At 35.8% G+C, this 21,894-nt stretch overlaps 1 protein-coding gene across 2 annotated transcripts in view; it reads left to right on the plus strand.

The window, feature by feature from the left end:
* The window catches only part of PKIA (cAMP-dependent protein kinase inhibitor alpha), a 94,572-nt gene that overhangs the window by 39,369 nt on the left and 33,309 nt on the right, over positions 1–21,894 (plus strand). Inside the window, exon 2 of one of the 2 annotated variants that reach the window (XM_019453327.2) lies at positions 18,773–18,903. The exons of the other annotated variant lie outside the window; for it this stretch is intronic. The gene's annotated coding sequence lies outside the window, so the exon portion shown is untranslated. The remainder of the gene's footprint in view (positions 1–18,772; positions 18,904–21,894) is intronic. 2 annotated transcript variants of the gene reach the window in all.

Here is a 21,894-nt window from a genome sequence, read left to right on the forward strand (position 1 = left end):
ACACAGACAGGTAATACTATCTGTCAAGAATTTTGGCAGCAGTAGTTGAACAAAAACTAAAATATGATAGAAAGCACAGTTAATTTTCTTTGTCTCATTACAAAATTAAAATGAAAAAATTAAAAAAACTCTAAATTTTATTTTATATTTAGCAGTTATGTAAATTAAAACAGATTGATCTTATTCCTCATTATGGTTATTCAGTTACCAAAAAAACCCCAACAATAACACCATACTTGCTTTGAAATGATTCCTGAATATGGATGCATTTCATATTTAGAATCTGATAGACAAAGACTCTATTTAATTTACATGGACCAGTATTTAGTAGTTATTGATATTTATTCATGAAAAATAATTTTCTAATATTCCATCATTTACTATTTTTTTAACAAAAGTAGGATTTAGTTTTCTTATCAGATGCTCCTTTCTTTGTTAAGAAATGAAGAAAAAAGGAGTTACTAATTCTAAGCAAGCCAGATCCTTGATTTGACTGATGATTATGAATATGAATAGAGGCTTTTTCTATAGTACAGTAGCTCTTAATGAAAAAAAAAAAAAAAAAAAGGCGGGTTCTAACATATTCTACAAAGGAAAGTGTGCCAAGACATAGTCAGCAATCTTTTAAAAATTTTTTTAAGTTTAAAAATTATTGTACTTTGCATGAATTCTACATTTCTCCTAAATGATTTTTACTGTGGAATATATGATGCTGTAATACTAAACTTGTGAATAAAGTATAAGAGGCTTCATATATCTCCATATCTTACACTGATGACATTAAATTCAAATGATACATAACAATGAAACATTGTTATTGTTTCATTAACTAGGAGAAAAGTGCTCTGATAACAAGAAGATGACAGAAACAATAGATTTTCCACTCTTTGGTCTTTATTGTTTGTGAGACTACTCTAGTTGACCAATTAATGACAACACATGACAAAATTTTCCTGACTTCTAATTAATTAAATTAACTGTAATTTTACTGTTTTTATTACTGCTAAAGTTCCACTAATTCTATTCATTATCTTCCTTACTCATCATATTTTCCTCCTTGACCTTCCTCACAGTCAGAAACCCCATGTCATTAACTTGTCAGGTAGTACCTGTAATGATCAGAGAAAAAGCAAAGAGAAATGAATGTAATGCCACTATAACCATTAATTAGAAGCCATGTTTTAGAGTATTAAAACAGAAGAGGATTATAAACGATAGTTTAGATTTCGGAAAGCTATATAGTATATAAATGAAACCCCAAATGGCACCAGAGAGAATTTTCCAGAGATTTAATGTATTTGATACACATCCAATTTGTGCCCATGGATGATGAACAACGAATAGTAAAGGAGAATCAAAGAGATACATTTCTGGACAAATGAGGGTAATAAACTGAAGTAATTTACCTCAATTATTTCTTAGGCTTTCTTTGTTTATTAAGCTAGAAGTTATATGACATTATTGGAGTAAAAGCATTACAATGACTTCGCCATTTTAGAACATGAAACAAAATGAGAACTCAGGGCAAGGAAGGAAATGAGTAAAGCAAGAAGGAAAAAGAGAAATGAAAGAGCTGAAAGATTTCTTTCTGGGCTGCCCGGTGCTAGGAGAGTTTTCTTGTGCTCTACTACTTAATCTTAATGCCATTGTTATAATGGTATTAACATACACGTTTTATAGACAAGTGACTAAAGCTCTTCAGCTCCAGGTTGCACTTGGTCACGTGCCAGGTTTTCAAGCCTGTGATGGGGACAATCATGTCAGGAATTTCAATCCTGGTCAACTCACGACCTGGTGGAGATACCATTCTGTAAGCTCACAGTTTTGATCCAAATTTTGAGCACATTAAAATACTGCTTGTCTTTCTCCAGGATGGTAGTCTGTATTTTAAGAAGAACTGCAATTCTTTCCCCTGTAACAATTTTACTGAGTTGTTTGTGCCAACTAAGGGTTTTGATTGGTTTTTATATTAACAAATTCCTGGAATTACATGTAAAATGCTGTGAAGGGTTATTTGTTTACTTTTAGGGAAGGAATACATAGCTGTTATCAGATTCTCAAAACTCAATCAACTACTATATAATAGTTTACATTAAATAAGGTATTGAATACTCCTCTGAATCCAAATACTATTATAATGATTATTATTATTTTTATGTGATTTTATTTTTAAGTAATCTCTACACCCAGCATGGAGCGTGGACTCACAACCTCAAGATCAAGAGTCACGTGCTTTACTGACTGAGATAGCTAGGCACCCCTATAATTATTTTTAATCCTTGCAATGTCCCTTACAATCTCCATTTAACAGTAAGTTAAACAGAAGTCCAAGTAAATCACAGGGATGGAATTGAAATCCAGGTCCGTTTCAACTTGAGAATCACTAATTCTATACCCTGCACTGCCTCTCATTGTAGATAATCAATAAATGTCTATTTATTTCCTTTATCCCATTTGGAGAGGAAGAACACAGATGTGTGAAAGAAATCTAAAATCAAAAAGCAACTAGTACAAATTAGTTGTCTTTTTCTTTTTCTTTTTTTTTTTTTTTTTTGTTTATTCATTTTTGAGAGACAGAGAATGAGCAGGGGAGGGGTAGAGAGAGAGGGAGACACAGCATCTGAAGCAGGCTCCAGGCTCTGAGCTGTCAGCACAGAGCCCACTGCAGGGCTCCAACCCACCAACCGCGAGATCTTGACCTGAGCCAAAGTCTGGTGCTTAATGGACTGAGCCACCCAGGCCCCTCTTGTTTTCATGTAAATGGTGTAATAATAATGCTAGCTAGCAACTACTAAATATTCATATTGTGATAGAAGCTAAGCATTACACACTTTATGGGCATTCTTTTATTTAAATCTCACATGTATACTACCTCTTCTAGGAAGTAGATGGTATAAATGTGCTAAGGTGATTGAAATAACATGATCAGGTACCAGCAGTGAAACTGGGAACAAATTTCCTGGGTTGAATTTTGAATTCTGACCAAGACACTAAGAGAAGGGATGAGAACTGGTGAGAAGACTGGAAAGCTATTCACAGCAGGAGAAAGCACTCATGTAAGCATTGTACTGCTTTAAGAACTGTGAACCCTAAGGGGTGCCTGGGTGGCTCAGTTGGTTAAGCATCTGACTTCAGCTCAGGTCATGATCTCATGGTTCGTGATTTCGAACCCCGCTTTTCTATACTGACAGTGAGGCGCCTGCTTGGGATTCTCTCTCTCTCTCTCTCTCTCTCTCTCTCTCTGGTCCTAACCCACTTGCATGTTCTCTCTCTCTCTCTCTCTCTCTCTCTCTCTCTCTCTCTCTCTCAAAAATAAATAAATAAATACAGAAGAACTGTGAACCCTGTGGGGTTCCGATGAAAACTGAAAGGAGGTTTCTTCTTACAGTTTGAAAAAATATATAAACTGGTATCTCTTCATATCCTAGTGTTTAAACATGACTGTTTTTTAGATGTGTTGAAATAACTAATCCAAACTCTCTTTCAGCTCTAGAATAAATGTTTATATCACAGAGGTAGAGTCCATGGAGCCATTTTCCCAAATCCATAAATACAACCCCACCTCCCCACCCTCCTTTTTAAAGTGTTTTACACTCTGGAAAAACAAACAACAGCAACAACAAACACAGTTTCCTTTTATCCATAGTTACTATTCATCTAGTCAAGAAAACCCAACTTGATATATTTATGCCAAAGTATAAATGAAATTTATTATTCATTTAATTAGTTCTTCCCATAAAATTCTATTTATCCCTACAACATATATTATCACACAAAGAATTTTGGTAGTATTATAGTATCAGCTTGATAATCTAGATCATCTGACTGTGTTCTCCATTTAAATAACATTACATGAATCTTTCTGAAGGAATATTATAATTAATCTGCCCAAAAAAATTTATAATTCTCTGCTTTCACACATATTTGGCATCATTTTGACTTTCACTACTCATTTACTGTGTTTGCAAGCCTTTTTTGTTAAAATAGCTGGTACACAAATCATTTCCTGGTTGCCACATGTGGAATGCTGATTTTATTTGCATTTGAGACTTACTAGCCTTTACAACTAGCAGAGTCTACGGACTTGAAAGAAAAACAGTGCTTCCTTTTGGCACTTTCAGAAAATATCTCCAAATCTGCATTACTGCTTAAAGAAAACTGATTTATCATTGTAAATTTATGACACTTCTTTTTGCTAACCAAATGTAAATTAGACTATGAACTATATAAACTGACAATTAGTGTATATATTATAAATATAACTATATTGTAAATTAACTATAATCTGTCTTTTTTCCCCACCAAAGCAAAAGAAAATAACATTCTTTGGAAAGAAAGAAAGAAAGAAAGAAAGAAAGAAAGAAAGAAAGAAAGAAAGAGAAAGAAAGAAAGAAAGAAAGAAAGAAAGAAAGAAAGAAAGAGAAAGAAAGGGAGAAAGAAAGAAAGAGAAAGAAAGAAAGAAAGAAAGAAAGAAAGAAAGAAAGAAAGAAAGAAAAGGAAAGAAAAGAAAATAGTTTTCCTACCCGCATCTTGAATCACTGGCTCTCTTCTTTGAAAGTTCTGAATAAGATATATTTTTATCCATTGGAATCAAGAAAAAGCTAGCTTAGCCATCCCTTTGAGTAATAACTTATCTCACATTGAAATATCTTAATACATACCAACAGTAATAGCTTAAGTGATAAATATTACTGGCATGGAGATATGATTTATCAAGGAGAATGTACTGGAAGTGGAGATGGGCAGTGACAGAACAAAAATAATTTTTAACTACACGTTGCCTTGATATTTAGACCATTAACTAAGAAATCATATGAAGAGCATGAAAACAGATTTCATTCATTTCAAGGAAGCAGAATACTGGCTCATCACTTAACATTTACTAGGCATATTCTCATAGTATTGAAGGTTATGTACATCATTTAATTTAACCACATCCTTCTATAATAGTGTTATCCCTGTTTGCATATAGGAAACAGGCTCAGAAAGATTAAGAATGTTACCTAATTCTAGTAAGCAGCAAAACCTAAACTGATCTAATTCCAGAGCAAAGCTCTTTTCTGCCATCAGTGTGGATCTTTATTTCTGAGAATTGATGAACTCTTATGAGCATTCTTCTAGAAAAAATGCATAAAGAAACAACACATGGGATGATATAACAGTACAAAGCTCACTAAATGATTGGTGGGTTTAGAGTTGCTTCTGCTGGTAGAGCTTTTGCAAAATCACTTTCCTCTGAGATAGTATGCTTTCAATATTTTCTCTCAAGACTTTCCTAAATTATACATATCAGAAAGCTATTTTGCTTCAAGGCTAAAAAAAAAATGAGTGTTTTAAACTATACTTGGTGCCAGTGTTGTACTATATACTCTACATCTGTCAGGATCCAAGCTGTGTCCACAAACTGCCCACTATGCTGTGTCTTCTTTCTTATTGTGAAGTAGATATAATTTAAAAATTGTGAGGGAAAAAGAAGAGAGAAACACTGTCTCTCGGTCCCAAACATCATACTGTTAGCCTACCCTGGTGCCCTGGGCTAGTTCTTTCTCACTTTTGTTGCCCCTTAGTACAGAGAGTGCATTTTTGTGATCCTTTCTCACAGTCTTCTCTCCAAGTGCATCTTTCGTAAACGCAAGCCTTTTCAAGCAGTTACTTTGTACCAGGTGGTCTTATGTATAATTTTGAATTATATGTAAAATTTTGTACTTCTCAGTAGGGTCCTTGAAGACAATACAGCGTAATGGTTAAGAAAGTTGGTGATCTGGGGCACCTGGGTGGCTCAGTCGGTGAAGCGTCCGACTTCAGCTCAGGTCATGATCTCATGGTTCGTGAGTTTGAGCCCCATGTCTGTGCTGACAGCTCGGAGCCTTGAGCCTGCTTCAGATTCTGTATCTCCCTCTCTCTCTGCCCCCCCCCCCCCAACTTGCAGTCTGCCTCTCTCTGTCTCTCAAAAATAAATACATGTAAGAATAAAATTAAAAAAAAAAAAAAAAAAAAAAAAAAAGAAAGTGATCTACTGACTGCCTACACCCCTGACTAGCTATGTAACCTTGAAGCCCTTAAAAGTATCAGACTTCTTATGTGGCAAATGGGATAATAAATGCACCTACTGCATAGAGTTAATGTGTAAATTAATATAACATGAGATGGTACATGTTATGCATTAGCACAGTGCCTTGCTCTTATTAGTAATAGCTGCTCTTATTACTATTCACTCTGTATTCCCAGTCTCAGCTAGTGCCTAACATATAGTAGTTTTTTAGCAAATACTTAATGAAATCGAACTAGTTCTGAAATTTAAGTGTTGCATCCACATCCCTCCCACCACTTCTCCCACAGAAAGGAAGAATAGACAGAGGAAGAGAACTGGCATGTGCTCTTTTCTTACTCTAGACCTCTCATCCAGCCCCGATCAATAAAATGATATTCCTGAACCTCAACAAGTTTGAGAATTTTTCAAATCACATTATTTGAAAATAGTTGGGTTCCCTAACTTATCATGCCCCAGGTCCACAGAGTCACCAAGCTTATATTAATGCAATATAGTTGAGACTAATGGTGATAATTAATGAACCATTTATGAGTCATTGGGGATTTTTAAAATTTATTATCCACACCTCATAGAGGCACAGCTATTCTGTTTTTGTAGTAGACTCAACAGTCAAGGTAATCTTTTAAAAAACACAAATCAGATGATATCACTGCCTGCTTCTTACCTCTAACAACTATCTACTGTGAAGAGAAAAATATAAACCATTGAGTGAGGCTTAGGAGCACTGTATGCTCTGGCCACTTTTGTTACCGTTCCTCAACCTTCACCTGGTTCCAGGCACATTTTCCTCACAGGTTTGCATTTGCTGGTACTTGTACCTAGACCATTATCCCTCTAATCATTAACATTTCAATTCAAAGGGCCACTATTGTTTTGGCCAGATACCTGCCTCTTCAGTGCCTCTCTATCCCATTATCCAGTTATATTTCTGTCACTTATATGAAATTTATCAATGTGTTTACTCTTCTTCCCCCACCTCTGGGGCATTTGATTAAGAGCAAGGACTTGGTGCTTTCTCCTTCACCATTGAATCCTCTGAGGCTTTCAACAGAGACTGGGGCATGGAAAGTGCTTAGGAAATGTGTGTTTAATAAATGAGCAAATATGTGAATGAATGAAAAAAATGTGAAACAATAGAATAAGAATATTTCTCTTTCAAAAGAACAGAGAAATAATTTCATTCAATAAGAATCAATCACACTTAGTTACTGATTTATGACTTAGTAGTTTGCATTCAGTAAAAATGTTCCATTCATTGCTTTCTGGTACTTTATATGTCATTAATTAAATTTTGCTCATTTTAAGGCCAATCCATGAGACATCATTTAACTTGCCTTCTCTAAACTCTTTAACTTACCCAGCATTAACTCAATTCAGGACGTCACCAATTACTGCTCATGTGACACTGGGTAATCATACTTAACCGCTCAGTGCCTGTTTCTTTATTTGTAATATGGAATAATAATAAGACTTACCTCATAGGTTTATGAGGAGGGTAAACTCATATATAATGTGTATAATGTATATAATGTATATAAATATATATAATGGTATATATATATAACAGTATATAAATATGTATAAATTATATAGATTTGTATATAATTTACTATATAAATTTGTATGTAACAGTATATGTATATATATGTACATGTACATATACATATATATATACATACATATATACATATATATATATATATAAAACTGTCTTAAAATAGTGTCTGGCTCATGGAAGCATTATAGAAGTATTGATTACTGCTATTAGCATTATTATGAAAACTAAATGTTGAGAACAATCCCTCATTAGTTGTATATTGCATGAAGATAACTAAAACTAATAGAATATTTAGATATGAGATTAAAGAAGGGGAGCCACTAAAATATACCGAGATAGAAGATTAAGAGGGTATAAAAGCATAGAAGCATAAAAACAAAGTTTTTTGCTTTTGTTTTCTTTTTTAAGGAAGAAAGAGCCTAGAAATATGAGGACCAAAACTGTCCATTGGTTGTGTTGACATGGAGATAGCTGGTGACATTTATAAGTAAAATTTCAAGGCAGTGGGCAAAGAGGTTGGGGTGAGAGAAGCCAGATGGAACTAAATTATAGAATAAATGGGATGTGAAGAAATGGGAACAGTATATGAAGATACTTTTGAAAAGCTCAGCCATGAATTAGATAAGGAAGATAGGCAGGGATCAAGAGAAGATGTTGAGTATATTTTTTAACATTTTAAGTAGGAGTTACTTAGTCTAGAAGTTGAATTTTGATGGGAATAATTCGTAAGGAGTTTTCAAGTTGTGGAAAATGCAGTGCTGCAAAGTACTTGAGAAGATGAGAGAAAATGGAATACCCGCTATGTATAGTGAAAATGGCTTTTTACTTTAACTCTTACAACAAAAAGGAATACAAAGATCTGTACGAATGCTAATGAATTAATGGATTCGACAGTGAGTTATTTACTGACTTCTATTTTCTTTTTTTTTAGTATGTTTTTAAATGTTTATTTATTTTTGAGAAAGAGAGACAGAGTGCGAGCAGAGAAGGGTCAAAGAGAGAGAGAGACACAGAATCCGAAGCAGGCTCCAGGCTCTGAGCTGTCAGCATGGAGCCTGATGTGGAGCTCCAATTTAGGAACCAGGAGATAATGATCTGAGCCGAAGTCAGATGCTTAACCGACTGAGCCACCCAGGTGCCCCAGTGACTTCTATATTCTTAATGAGATATGAGACAACTCATCTCCTAAGAACAAGGGAGATAGAGAGGATAGAGGGAAATTTCAGGAGACTGGGGAAGATTTGTAAAAAAAAAAAAAATTAGTCCTTTAAGGACAATTAAAAAGAACTTACTAGTAAGTCAGAGCCATATTTCCAGTCTTGAAAACCCCATTTGAAATTGGTAATCTTTAATTTATTGGAATACCAATTTGCCTTTGCCATGTAATTTTTCTCTCCAACTACCTGGCTATAAGTTATGAAGAGGTAGAAAAGTTAAAGATGGCAGTGAAGAGAAAATACAATTATGGGGTACCTGGTGGCTCAGTTGGTTAAACATGTGACTTCAGCTCAGGTCATGGTCTCGAGGTTCATGAGTTCGAGCCCCAGATTCGGCCCTTCACTGACAGTGCTGGGTCTGCTTGGGATTCTCTCTGTCTGCCTCTCTCTCTGCCCTTTCCCCACTCATGCTCTCTTGCTCTCAAAATAAATAAACTTAAAAAAAAGAGAGAAAACATGATTAGTATTTGAAATATGTATGTGATATTCAACCTCAATAGTTGTGTGAAAATTCAAAGAAATGGAATGTGAGGTTTCAGTTTATTAATATAACAAAATAAAAAATTTTATATATATTTTGTGTTGACAAAGATCTTGGTAATATAATTTGATTTCATCTTTTGAAAAGTAATTTGGCAATATCTCACAAGATGAAAAGGTCATAGGTTTTACATAATAATTCTAAGTCTGGAAGCTTTAATAAATAATTGATATTTAGAAAATTATTATATAAAGGTGTTCATTGTCAGGTCATACCTAATAACAAAAAATTTGAAACATCTTTAATAGTCAACAATAAGAAAATATTTTAGTTAGTTATATCTCCTTAGTAGAAAATTCATTATTATAATTACAAGAAAATGCAGCAAAATAGAATGCTTAATGAAGAAATCTGATTTCAAAATCATGTTTACCTTGTGACAACTATGTAAATATATGAATATTTATTATAAATTAAACCAAAATAAAAATTTTAAAATTCTGTAACAGTATGAGAATTTTGTTTTTGTTTCAAAATAATATTTAACATGGTTCTTTTTATAATTTTACTTTTTAAGAGAAGCAGTGAGGAATTTTCTACCACTTTTCTTAAGACTTTCTGATTACCACATCATGTTACATTTCATACTTTCAGATCAAGTCAACAATTCTATCATCAGGGATTAGATTTATTTTATAGTTCATATTCCAAGTTATTTGATATAAAAAGACCAGATGCAATTGTAAGTGCTTCAAAAATATCATTTCAAGATCTTTTTTTTTTTTTTTTTTTTTTGCTTAGTCTCTCCTAGTATGGAGATTAAGAAAACTACTTAAAATTGCTAGCCATTCATTTCTACTTTTCTTATTTTTATTCACTTATCTTCACAGAAATGGAAACAAATGAGTCTTCCAGGTACATCTGCCAATTTCTTAAATCCTCTATTATCCACATTATGAAACCGCACTGATATGAATGCCTCCAGTATTTTCAGAGCTCTTCAGTTACTGAATTATACTTTGACTGTCTGCAATAAGTATCTTATGTAAGTGTAAAATTTCAACTCAACTTATGGAAACCTTTTAAGCTCTTAGTTCAAAAGTGAGAGATCCTTAGTTCAGCCTTATGATTAACAATTATTTCCATAGTTAGGAGCTCCTAAATTATTGATGGATACCTGGCAGTACTCACCATTTCTCAGAAGTTCCCTATTACTCTCTCTCTCTCTCCCACTTCCTCTCTCTCTCTCTCTCTCTCTCTCTCTCTCACACACACACACACACACACACACACACACACATTGTGATTAGAAGCATAGGCTGTGGCATCATAAAATCTAAAGTTCTAATTCCAGTTGTGCTGTTTCTGGGCCATTTCATTATAGGTGAGTAACCTAATCTGTGAGTCTTTTTATTTTTATCTATAAAATGGAGATTCCAATTATAACAGACAATCCTCAAAACATCCCTAATCATTTTAGAGTTTCTTTTACAGAGTCAGATACAAAGCAGGCACTCAATATATGGATAGGATTTTTATTACTTTTTTATTATTTAGGTTTTGCTTTTCCCTGAGTCTGTGAGCCCCCATAATGAAATGTAATTTCCAGTAAATTGAGTAACACTTGTTATTAGCAAAGATTTTAACTGAGTTGATTATTTTTCAGTGCAACCCAGATTAGTTTTCTGCCTTTTTTTTTTTTTTTTGCCTTATGTAGGTGTTCAGTAAAGATTCATTTAATAAATAATTGAATGAATAAATGAGTGCATTTATTATATAAATTATATCATTATATCAATGAGAATAAATACTAGTTCTTGAGAAAGTAGAACAAATATAACACAGGGGAAAAGGTGAGAAAGGGGTCAATGGAAAAAAAATGGCAAACTCACTTTTGTGCCCAGTGTCAGAGTAGAAGAACTGCCCTGTTTTCAAAAGCATGAAGGAGAATTTGCTAAATAACATACCTTAATTGTTCTTAAAAGTTAAGCATAACATTCCCTGATGATTTTTGTATTTTTCACCAATAAAAATAATCTGAGATTAGCCATATTAGAGGTAGAATCACGTTCAATGACATTATGTACTCTAAATTTCACTGTACTTTAGACATTGCTTACAATCAATGTTTATGATAATCTCTGCCCTTTGAAGTGGAATCATGCCCATGGTACATATTAGTCATATAAAGGTAGCGTAGTATGAGGTAGTATTTTTCAGGTAAAGTTACTCTTTTCCCCAATTCCATATTGTACATGTTGGAAGAACATCATTATGCTCAGCCCACAACTAAGGAGTGAGGAGTTATGCTTAAGGTGGAGTATCTGCATAAACTATTTGGAATTTTGCATTGGAGATTTATCTGTTTTCCCCCATTTAATTATGCATTCCATTATTCATTTTTATCAGTAAGAACTCATGGATTTTTATTTTATACTTTGGGTTATAATGTAATGCTACTTTATTGCTGAAATTGTTCTGGTTGTGACCAATCTGAACACTTTCAGTTGGCTCTTGTGCGACTTTGCTATGTCCCCATCCATATACGTCTGTATTTTTTACTACTTCATTGTTTCTTGAAAGAGGGTCTAGGCTCATCTTTTATATTTACTGTCCCAGTCTGAGAATCAGCCATTTTTCCAAGGAGCCCTAGATCCTTTTATTGGGGAATGGTATTAGACACTAAGATCTGGGGGGAGGTATGCTCATTCCTGCTAGGGTGTCATTGCTTCTAGGTCTGACTGAGCAAAGAGAAAGATGTGTGTATACTAGCCATGTATATACACCTATCTATAAACATTTCTGTACATAATCATGTGTGTCAATATTAAGTGAAACATGAATGTATATTGAAGTTTCCATCTCTGATCTATTACCACATAGATCATTCTTGCCTCATTCCTTGCTTATTTTTAAATTTCAAATCCAACAAAACACTTGACTTTTAAATGTATGAAAATCCACATTTTCAACATCAATAGACTACCTGACATCTGCTTCCAATAAGATGGGGTAGCCCATTTCTCCCAGGTCCTCACACTTAAAACTAAAACCCTGAACAGCATAAAAAACAAGCATAGGAAGACACTTAAAGATGGAAATAAGGTGGACTTACTAGGAACCTTAGGACTTGAGGAATGATATGGCAATGACTTCCCTGTTTCCTATTGCTCCCTATATATCCTGCAGAGGACACTGCAGGAACCTCTGACCCATAACCACCAACAGAACAAGAGACGTAAAAAAGTCTCAAGGAAAATCTGGTCTACCGAGCCAAAGTCTGAGGAAAAGGGTTGCTAACACCAGAAAATCATTTTGGTAATACATGCACTGCTCAAGCCAAATACCAATGGAAAAGTTGAATTCACCACCTATGCCCCCTGGTTTTCGTGGGACCAAGCGAGGACCTGATTTTCAATACCATCCCACTCTTGCCCTCCAAAAGCAGGCAGCACTCTGGTTCTCCTACCAGGCTACTTCAGTGTGGCCCAGCAGTGAGCTGAGCCTCCACCCCTATCAATCAGCAAAGAGACTTAAGAAGGTGGCCTGACAAGGCTAGTTAACACTGGACTGCCCTCACACAGTCTTAGGGTCCAGTTTGGGAGCTTAGCCTCCACCTCTACTTGAAATCAATAATAGGATGTTGCAAGTTGAAGCTAATAGACACTCTACTTTGACACTCTACTTTGACAGGGTGACACCACCTTGTCACCTGGTGTCAGTAAGACCCAGTAGGGTGCAGAATGCCTATTCTCTTCCTAAAGCACTAAGATAGAATGAGGTGGCACAAAGCAGGGCTGGTTCTCTTCCCACCCTGGTGTCAGCAGAGAGCTGAGCCTTTGCCCACAACCAGCATCAATGGAAAGAGATGGTGTGAAGAAAGACAATTAACACTTCCCTTCCACCTCCCCTAATGTCAGGGGACCTGCTGGGGAGCTGAACCTCCATCCCACTTATAGGAAATATGATGCAATGAATGGTCCTACTTTGGGGTGGTGGGGGACAGGTATCAGCAGGGCAGGAGGAGAGAGGAGAGCTGAATTTCTATCACATCTGTCTGCAGTGAACCATGTGAATCAGTGCCCACTTTTGCTGAAGTATTGTCAATAGGGCCCAGTGGAAAGCTGTACCTACGTATTCCCACCCCAGTCTTCATGCCACATCTCAATATAGGGATCTTGCTGCTTAAAATAATAATAATAAGATTAAATAAGATTCAGATTCATAAAATACTCAAAATGTTCAAATATAATTGAAAATTACTCATCAGGCCAAGAACCAGGAAATCACAAAACAAATGAAAAAATACAAACAACATGCACCAACACCAAGATAAATCAGGTGTTGGAATTATCTAAAAAGGATTTCAAATAAGCTATCATGTAAATGCTTCCAGTAAGCAATTATGTATTCCTTGAAACAAATGGGGAAAAAATAGAAAATGTAAGCAAAGAAGTGGAAATTATAACAATAAAAACAAATGAAAATGATAAAACTGAAAAATACAATAACCAAAATAAAAATCTTATTAGATAGGCTTTAGAGTGGAGATGACAAAGTCTAGAATCATTAACTTGAAGATAGATCAATAGAATTCATCAGATCTGAGAAACAGAAAACCAGACTGGGAGATGGAGGTGAAGAAGGAAAAGGATCTCAAGAACCTGTAGAGCAATAAAAAAAAAGAGCTAACACTCGGGGCACATGGTGGCTCAGTCGATTAAGTGTCTTACTTTGGCTCAGGTCATGATTAAATGTTTTGTGGGTTTGAGCCTCATGTGGGCTCTGTGCTGACAGCTCAGAGCCTGGAGCCTGCTCTTGATTCTGTGTCTCCCTCTTTCTGCTCCTTCCCCACTCATGCTCTGTCTCTCTCTGTCTCTCTCTCTCTCAAAAATAAATGTTAAAAAAAAAAAAAGAGCTAACATTCATATTACCAAAGTCCCAGAAGGAAACGAGAGCAAGTAGGACTGACAGAGTATTCAAAGAAATAATGACTAAAAGGTACCCAAATTTGTAAAAGACATAAACCTGAAGATTCAAGAATCTGAGAAACTCCAAATAGGATAAACACAAAGATATCCTTGCCAAGACACATCATTATTAAACTTAGAAAAAATAAAGACAAAAAAATCTTGAAAGCAGACGAGGAGAAACAATGTACTACTTACAGAGAAACATCAGTTCCAATGACAGAACATTTCTTTAATATTTTTTTAATGTTTTATTTATTCTTTTTTTTCAATGTATGAAGTTTATTGTCAAATTGGTTTCCATACAACACCCAGTGCTCATCCCAAAAGGTGCCCTCCTCAATGCCCATCACCCACCCTCGCCTCCCTCCCACCCCCCATCAACCCTCAGTTTGTTCTCAGTTTTTAAGTCTCTTATGCTTTGGCTCTCTCCCACTCTAACCTCTTTTTTTTTTCCTTCCCCTCCCCCATGGGTTTCTGTTAAGTTTCTCAGGATCCACATAAGAGTGAAACCATATGGTATCTGTCTTTCTCTGTATGGCTTATTTCACTTAGCATCACACTCTCCAGTTCCATCCATGTTGCTACAAAGGGCCATATTTCATTCTTTCTCATTGCCACGTAGTACTCCATTGTGTATATAAACCACAATTTCTTTATCCATTCATCAGTTGATGGACATTTAGGCTCTTTCCATAATTTGGCTATTGTTGAGAGTGCTGCTATAAACATTGGGGTACAAGTGGCCCTATGCATCAGTACTCCTGTATCCCTTGGGTAAATTCCTAGCAGTGCTATTGCTGGGTCCTAGGGTAGGTCTATTTTTAATTTTCTGAGGAACCTCCACACTGCTTTCCAGAGCGGCTGCACCAATTTGCATTCCCACCAACAGTGCAAGGGGTTCCCGTTTCTCCACATCCTCTCCAGCATCTATAGTCTCCTGATTTGTTCATTTTGGCCACTCTGACTGGCGTGAGGTGATATCTGAGTGTGGTTTTGATTTGTATTTCCCTGATGAAGAGCGACGTTGAACATCTTTTCATGTGCCTGTTGGCCATCCGGATGTCTTCTTTAGAGAAGTGTCTATTCATGTTTTCTGCCCATTTCTTCACTGGGTTATTTGTTTTTCGGGTGTGGACTTTGGTGAGCTCTTTATAGATTTTGGATACTAGCCCTTTGTCCGATATGTCATTTGCAGATATCTTTTCCCATTCCGTTGGTTGCCTTTTAGTTTTGTTGGTTGTTTCCTTTGCTGTGCAGAAGCTTTTTATCTTCATAAGGTCCCAGTGGTTCATTTTTGCTTTTAATTCCCTTGCCTTTGGGGATGTGTCAAGTAAGAAATTGCTACGGCTGAGGTCAGAGAGGTCTTTCCCTGCTTTCTCCTCTCGGGTTTTGATGGTTTCCTGTCTCACATTCAGGTCCTTTATCCATTTTGAGTTTATTTTTGTGGATGGTGTGAGAAAGTAGTCTAGTTTCAATCTCTGCATGTTGCTGTCCAGTTCTCCCAGCACCATTTGTTAAAGAGACTGTCTTTTTTCCATTAGATATTCTTTCCTGCTTTGTCAAAGATTAGTTGGCCATACGTTTGTGGGTCTAGTTCTGGGGTTTCTATTCTATTCCATTGGTGTATGTGTCTGTTTTTGTGCCAATGTTTTATTTATTCTTAAGAGAGAGAGGAGAGAGAAAGTGAGCAGGGGAGGGACAGAGTGAGAGAGAGACACAGAATCTGAAGCAGGCTGCAGGGTCTGAGCTGTCAGCACAGAGCCTGATGCAGAGCTTGAACTCAATGAGCCATGAGATCATGACCTGAGCTGAAGTCGGATGCTTAACTGACAGAGCCACCTAGGCGCCCCCAGAATATTTCTAATCTGAAGCTTGGAGCGAGAACATTGTCATAATATTTTTCAAGTACTGAAAGAAATGTCAGTCACAAATTCAGAAATTCTATATTTACTTTCTTGTTTGACTTATATCAATGGACTACTAAGTAATCTTTCTATATCCAGAATTGCCATCACCCTTCCCCAACAATCCAGCCACTGAAAGAAAACACAGGCAAATTTTTCTTACAAAAACTTCTGATTATGTTATGAAAATCAACTTTTCTCTCTCTTCTAACTTTAACTTTCCAGTTAAAATCCTTCAGTGCATTTACCTCTTCCTTAGGATAAAATCTTGCATTCTAACTGTATTAGTCTATTTGCACTGCTATAACAAAATACTACAGAGTGGGTGGCTTATGAACAATGGAATTATTGTTCTGGAGTCTGGAAGTCCAAAATCAGGGCAGCATGGCTGGGTGAGGGTCCTTTTCTGGGTCACAAATTTGTCATTGTATCAAGTGGCAGAAAGTGGTAGGGAGCTCAGTGGGGTCTCTTTTACAAAATCACCAATCCCATTCAAGAGGGCTCCACCCTCATGACCTAATCACCTCCCAAAGGCCCCACCAACTAATACCATTACATTTGGGGATTAGGATTTCAACGCATGAATTTGGGGAGAACACAAACATTCATACCATGGCACTACTACATGGACCATTCGTGATCTGGTTTCTAACTCTTTCTCCATGTTCTTATTATACTCCAGTGAGTATACTGATTGTATATGTAATTCCTTTCTAGTCTAATCCTTAACTATTCTTTTTCTTGCTACCATGAATTTCTCTCCTCTTTATCTCAAAAACCACTCCTCATTCATGTTACATATCCATCTCACATAGTGCCTTCTACAATAAACCCTGCTGATACTCACATACCACTGCCCACAGCATGAATTATGGTCCTGCTATGTCTTCCTATAACATGATGTAATAATTTATGTTATAATTATGGATTTACTTATCTGGGTGTCCTAATGCATTGCATTCCAGATGGTAAGATAATGCTTTTAATAATGGTAACACTGGTGTCTAGTATACCTATGGCATATTTTAGGTGTTCGGTAAATGCTTGTTGAATGAATGAATGATCAACTTGAAATCTTAATCATTCACTTTTTAAATATCTATCAAAGACACCCAGTTTTCCAAAAAGATTGGGGACTTGAGATCTTAGACTTGATTTAATAATGGAAATTGTTGATCTATTAGTGCTTAAATGCCTCAAAGTAAAACCATTAACCCAAGAACTTAAGGTTTTCCACTTGGACTTTCAAGCTAGTCATTAATATCCCCATCCCCACTGTATCAGATGCTGTCGGTGCTCCCCAGCACTCATCATTGCAGTAAAGACTGATAGAATCATGCTATCACCTGCAATTATCTACCCTGTACAGGCCAGAAGTGCCCAAGAGATGATGTATGTGGGTGTAGCTTTCAACCAATGACAGTTTCTCACCCACTATTGGGGTAACTGAATCACACTCTGTAGTCTCACAGAACTCCCCTGAAGGACTGACAGCAGTTCTCCCCAGGAGTAATCTGTTCAGTAAAGCACCACTACTGGCTTCCTCCCATGCCTCTATTCTCAGTTCCCACTCCACTTCTGGGTTTCCTGGGACTACCTCCCAGATAAACAGTTTGCATTCAAATTCTCTTCAAGTTCTGCTTCTAAGGGAATTCAATCTCAAATAATTTATAGCCTCGTAATGATTCACTAGTCCTTGCAGAGTCTCACTGTAAAAGTATCAAGGCATGGCACATTATGTGTCACTCTTCCTAGATCCTATTATAAACAGATAGGAAAGAACATAACTTTGAAGAGAAAAATAATTTATGAGAATGGTCAATGGATAAAGGGAAGGTAAGTTAGATAGTGCCATTTGTTTTCCATTAATGATGCTTTGGAATTTATCAGCAGATGGTCTGTAACAGGTGTGACTATAATTTGTGGAGATTGCTTCCTCAACTACTCAGAAAACTGCTATTATTATTTTGGAAGCACAGCTTTAGGACTTTATTGCTTCACTTGTAGCCAGCCTTTCCTTTTACCCTAATATCTCTTTTTCTAAATCACTGACTAGCATTCAACAGATTTATTCTCTCCCCATCTCCCCATCTCAAGAAAAGACACATCCTTGTGCTACCCAGAGACATTCACACTCTTATGTATCCATCAGTGCTTGAAAAGAGGAGCTCATGGTACATGTGTGCAGTGAATATTATACATTAAAGGTCTCTGTGAAATATACTTCTCTAAGTTCCTATGTTTATGAATAATTTAATCAAAGTAATAGTTTACTAAAGATCTAGGTGAAGACTGAAGAAAGGAAGTAAATTTTACAGAAACAGAAAACTTGCCTTTTTTGCCTTTTGTGTTGTAATGATCAAAGGATAACGGGGCTTTCTTTTTGCTTGGCTTGAAGGCAAAATACAACCTAAACCCTTGTCATATTCACTTCTGAGTTAGCAAACTTATAAACTAGATATAAACTTATAATGCAGAAGTTTATACTGCTTAGGAACCCTACATTTGGACATTTACTTAAAATTTTAAAAAATTGAGATCTCTAAGTAAAAATAAATGTCCCTTTCTCTTGCTGTCTCCATTTTAGTTTCCTGAGTTTCTGGAAGGCCTGGTTTCCCCAAAGGAGCAGTTTCTGATAGAAGTCTTAAAGTTTGACCCAAGAGGGGAAAAAAAATCAAGTATAGCCAATGAATTAAGGACAAGAAGGTTTCCAATCAGGTAGGAACACTTAGTCTCACATTCAACCACCTCAGAAAAAGTATACTGATGGCTGGATAAGACATGACTATTTGGAAAATGATGGATATATAACATACAAGGAAGTTGTCTGCAATTCCCTATGGTGTTTATCAGAGAGTACCTTGGAGGGAAATGAATACAATAACAGTATGATGCTTTTTTCCATTTTTAGCTCACTGTTGCCTAGTACATATAGTGATCTTGGTGACTGGTTTAATCCTGGGAGGTTAGTCATGTGGAGCAGCAGATTAATCTTTTTGTTACTTTCTCCTAAGACAAATCATATTCTAGGTTGTCTTCATGACCTTTTAGTTACTTATCAAAATTAAGGGCTATGATGACAACAAGTCTAAGTAAGGAACAGCTGCAGTCAATGGTGTGAAGGTTCTTGTTGGGGCACACTTAGTTTTGGTCTTGGCAAAAAGTAAGTGTACCTAGGGAGTTAAAAGGGAGGAAAATGGGGCATGGGAATTTACCTATGCATGTCAAAACTGCACTAACCACTGTATTTTTCATTAGCAATTTCAGATAAAACCCTAAAGCAAACTTAATAAAGATATCTCATTGTATGGCAAGACAAAAGACAGTAGTGACATCAAAATCAGGGCCTATCCATCTCATTCGCAGTTATATTCAGCGTTTACCATATCACCTGGTCTGTACTCAGTACTCAATATAAGACCCATGTTGAATGACTTATGGATGAATGAATGAGAAAAGTTAATGTGTTAGAAAATGTGTTTTATCCTTATATTTCCTTGTGTGTCGACTTCTGTATTCTCAGGATCCAGCACTGTAACTGACACTTTGAATGTAAGCAATAAAATTTGTTGCAAGAATGGATCAGTCCCCATGATTCTAAGGATAATTATAAGACCAAGACAGACCCCATATTGCGAAGGTCTATGACAGAAGTATCCATTAGTTGAAAGTCTAGATCTCACACTACTGATATAGCTGAAGAATTTATCTAGTTTTAATTTTTTTTGAGTATAGTTGACACATTTGTTGTATAGTTGTAACATTCGTAATGTTACATTCGTTTTAGGTGTACAACATAATGATTCAACATCTCTCACCTATGCTCATCACAAGTGTAGCTATCGTCAGTCAGCATATAACACTATTACAATATCATTGACGATATTCCCCATGCTGTGCTTTTTATTCCTGACTTACTCATTTTATAACTGGCAGCCCATATCTCCACTCCCCTTCATGCATTTTGCCCATTCTCCTACTCCCATTCCCTCTGGTAGCTGTCAGTTTGTTCTTTGTATTTGTAGTTTCGATTCTTTTTATTTCTTATTTATTCATTTGTTTTTGTTTTTTAGATTCCATATATGAGTGAAATCATATGGTATTTGTCTTTCTCAACCTGATTTATTTTACTTAATACTACCATCTAGGTTCATCCATTTTGTCTCAAATGGCATGATCTTATCCTTTTTGATGATTGTGTAATATTCCTGTGCATATATGTGTGTGTGTGTGTGCGCGCGCGTGTGCGTGTGTGCGTGCGCATGTGTGTGTGTATACCACATCTTTCTTATTCATTTGTCTGTTGATGGATACTTAAGTTGCTTCATAGTTTGGTATTGTAAATAATGCTGCAACAAACATAGGGTGCATATCTTTTCAATTAGTGTGTGTTTTTTTGTTTTTTTTTTTTTTGGTAAATACCCAGTAGTGGAATTATTAGATCATATGGTATTTCTCCATATTGTTTTCCATAGTAGCTGTACCAATTTATATTACCACCAACACTGAACAAAGGTTCCTTTTTTTCCACATACTCTCACCAACATTTGTTATTTCTTGTCTTTGATTTTAGTTATTCTGACAGGTGTAAGGTGACAACTCATTGTGGTTTTGATTTACATTTCCCTGATGATTATGACGTTGAGCATCTTTTCATACGTCTGTTGGCCATCTGTATATCTTCTTTGGAAAAAATGTCTATTTAGTTCTCTGCCCATTTTTGATTGGACTGTTTTTTTTTTTTGGTATTGGGTTGTACAAGTTCTTTATATATTTTGGATATTGACCCCTTATTGGATATACAATTTGCAACCATCTTCTCCCATTCAGTACGCTGCCTGTTTGTTTTGTTGATGGTTTCCTTCACCATGCAAAAGCTTTTTATTTTGATGTAGTTCCAACAGTTTATTTTTGCTTTTGTTCCCTTCCCTTAGGAAACATACCTAGAAAAGTGCTGCTGCTGCTGCTGCTGATGTCAATGAAATTACTGCCTATGCTCTCTTCTAGGATTTTTATGGTTTCAGATCTCATATTTAGGTCTGTAATCCATTTTGAGTTTATTTTTGTGTATGGTATAAGAAAGTGGTCCAGTTTTATTCTTTTGCATGTAGCTCTTCAGTGTTCTCAGCATTGTTTACTGAAGAGACTTTTTTCCCATTGTACATTCTTGCCTCCTTTGTCATAGATTAATGGACCAAATAATTGTGGGGTTATTTTTGGGCTCTTTCTTCTGTTCCATTGATCTTTAGGTCTATTTTTGTGCCAGTACCATACTGTTTTGATTACTACAGCTTTGTAGAGAATTTATTTAGTTTTAATTATTTACATATCATCCCATTACATTAGACATATTATTAAATGACTCAATTATGGATAGAATATCCCCTGATAAGCTTCTGTGCCATATTATTTGCAAAACATGATTTCTGGAGCATTTTTAAAATGACAAAGATAAGGGCAATTTCAGAATCATTAACTTCTAAAATTGGTATTTATATTTTTCCACAGGTAGGTAAGATAGCCACAGTAGTGCATGAGTGGCTATTTCTCTATAATCTGCTGTTGCTATCTTCTGCATTTCCAAGAGACAACAAAAGTCATTTCATTAAAGAAAGAAATGTAAATTTTAGCATAATGAAGCTTCCACCAAACCACATGTACTCTCTCTCTCAGATATGAAGAGGAAGTAACCATCTAAAATACCACCTT

This window comes from Panthera pardus, unplaced genomic scaffold, assembly GCF_024362965.1.
Source record: "Panthera pardus isolate Hobbes unplaced genomic scaffold, ASM2436296v1 HiC_scaffold_7, whole genome shotgun sequence".
NCBI lineage: Eukaryota > Metazoa > Chordata > Mammalia > Carnivora > Felidae > Panthera > Panthera pardus.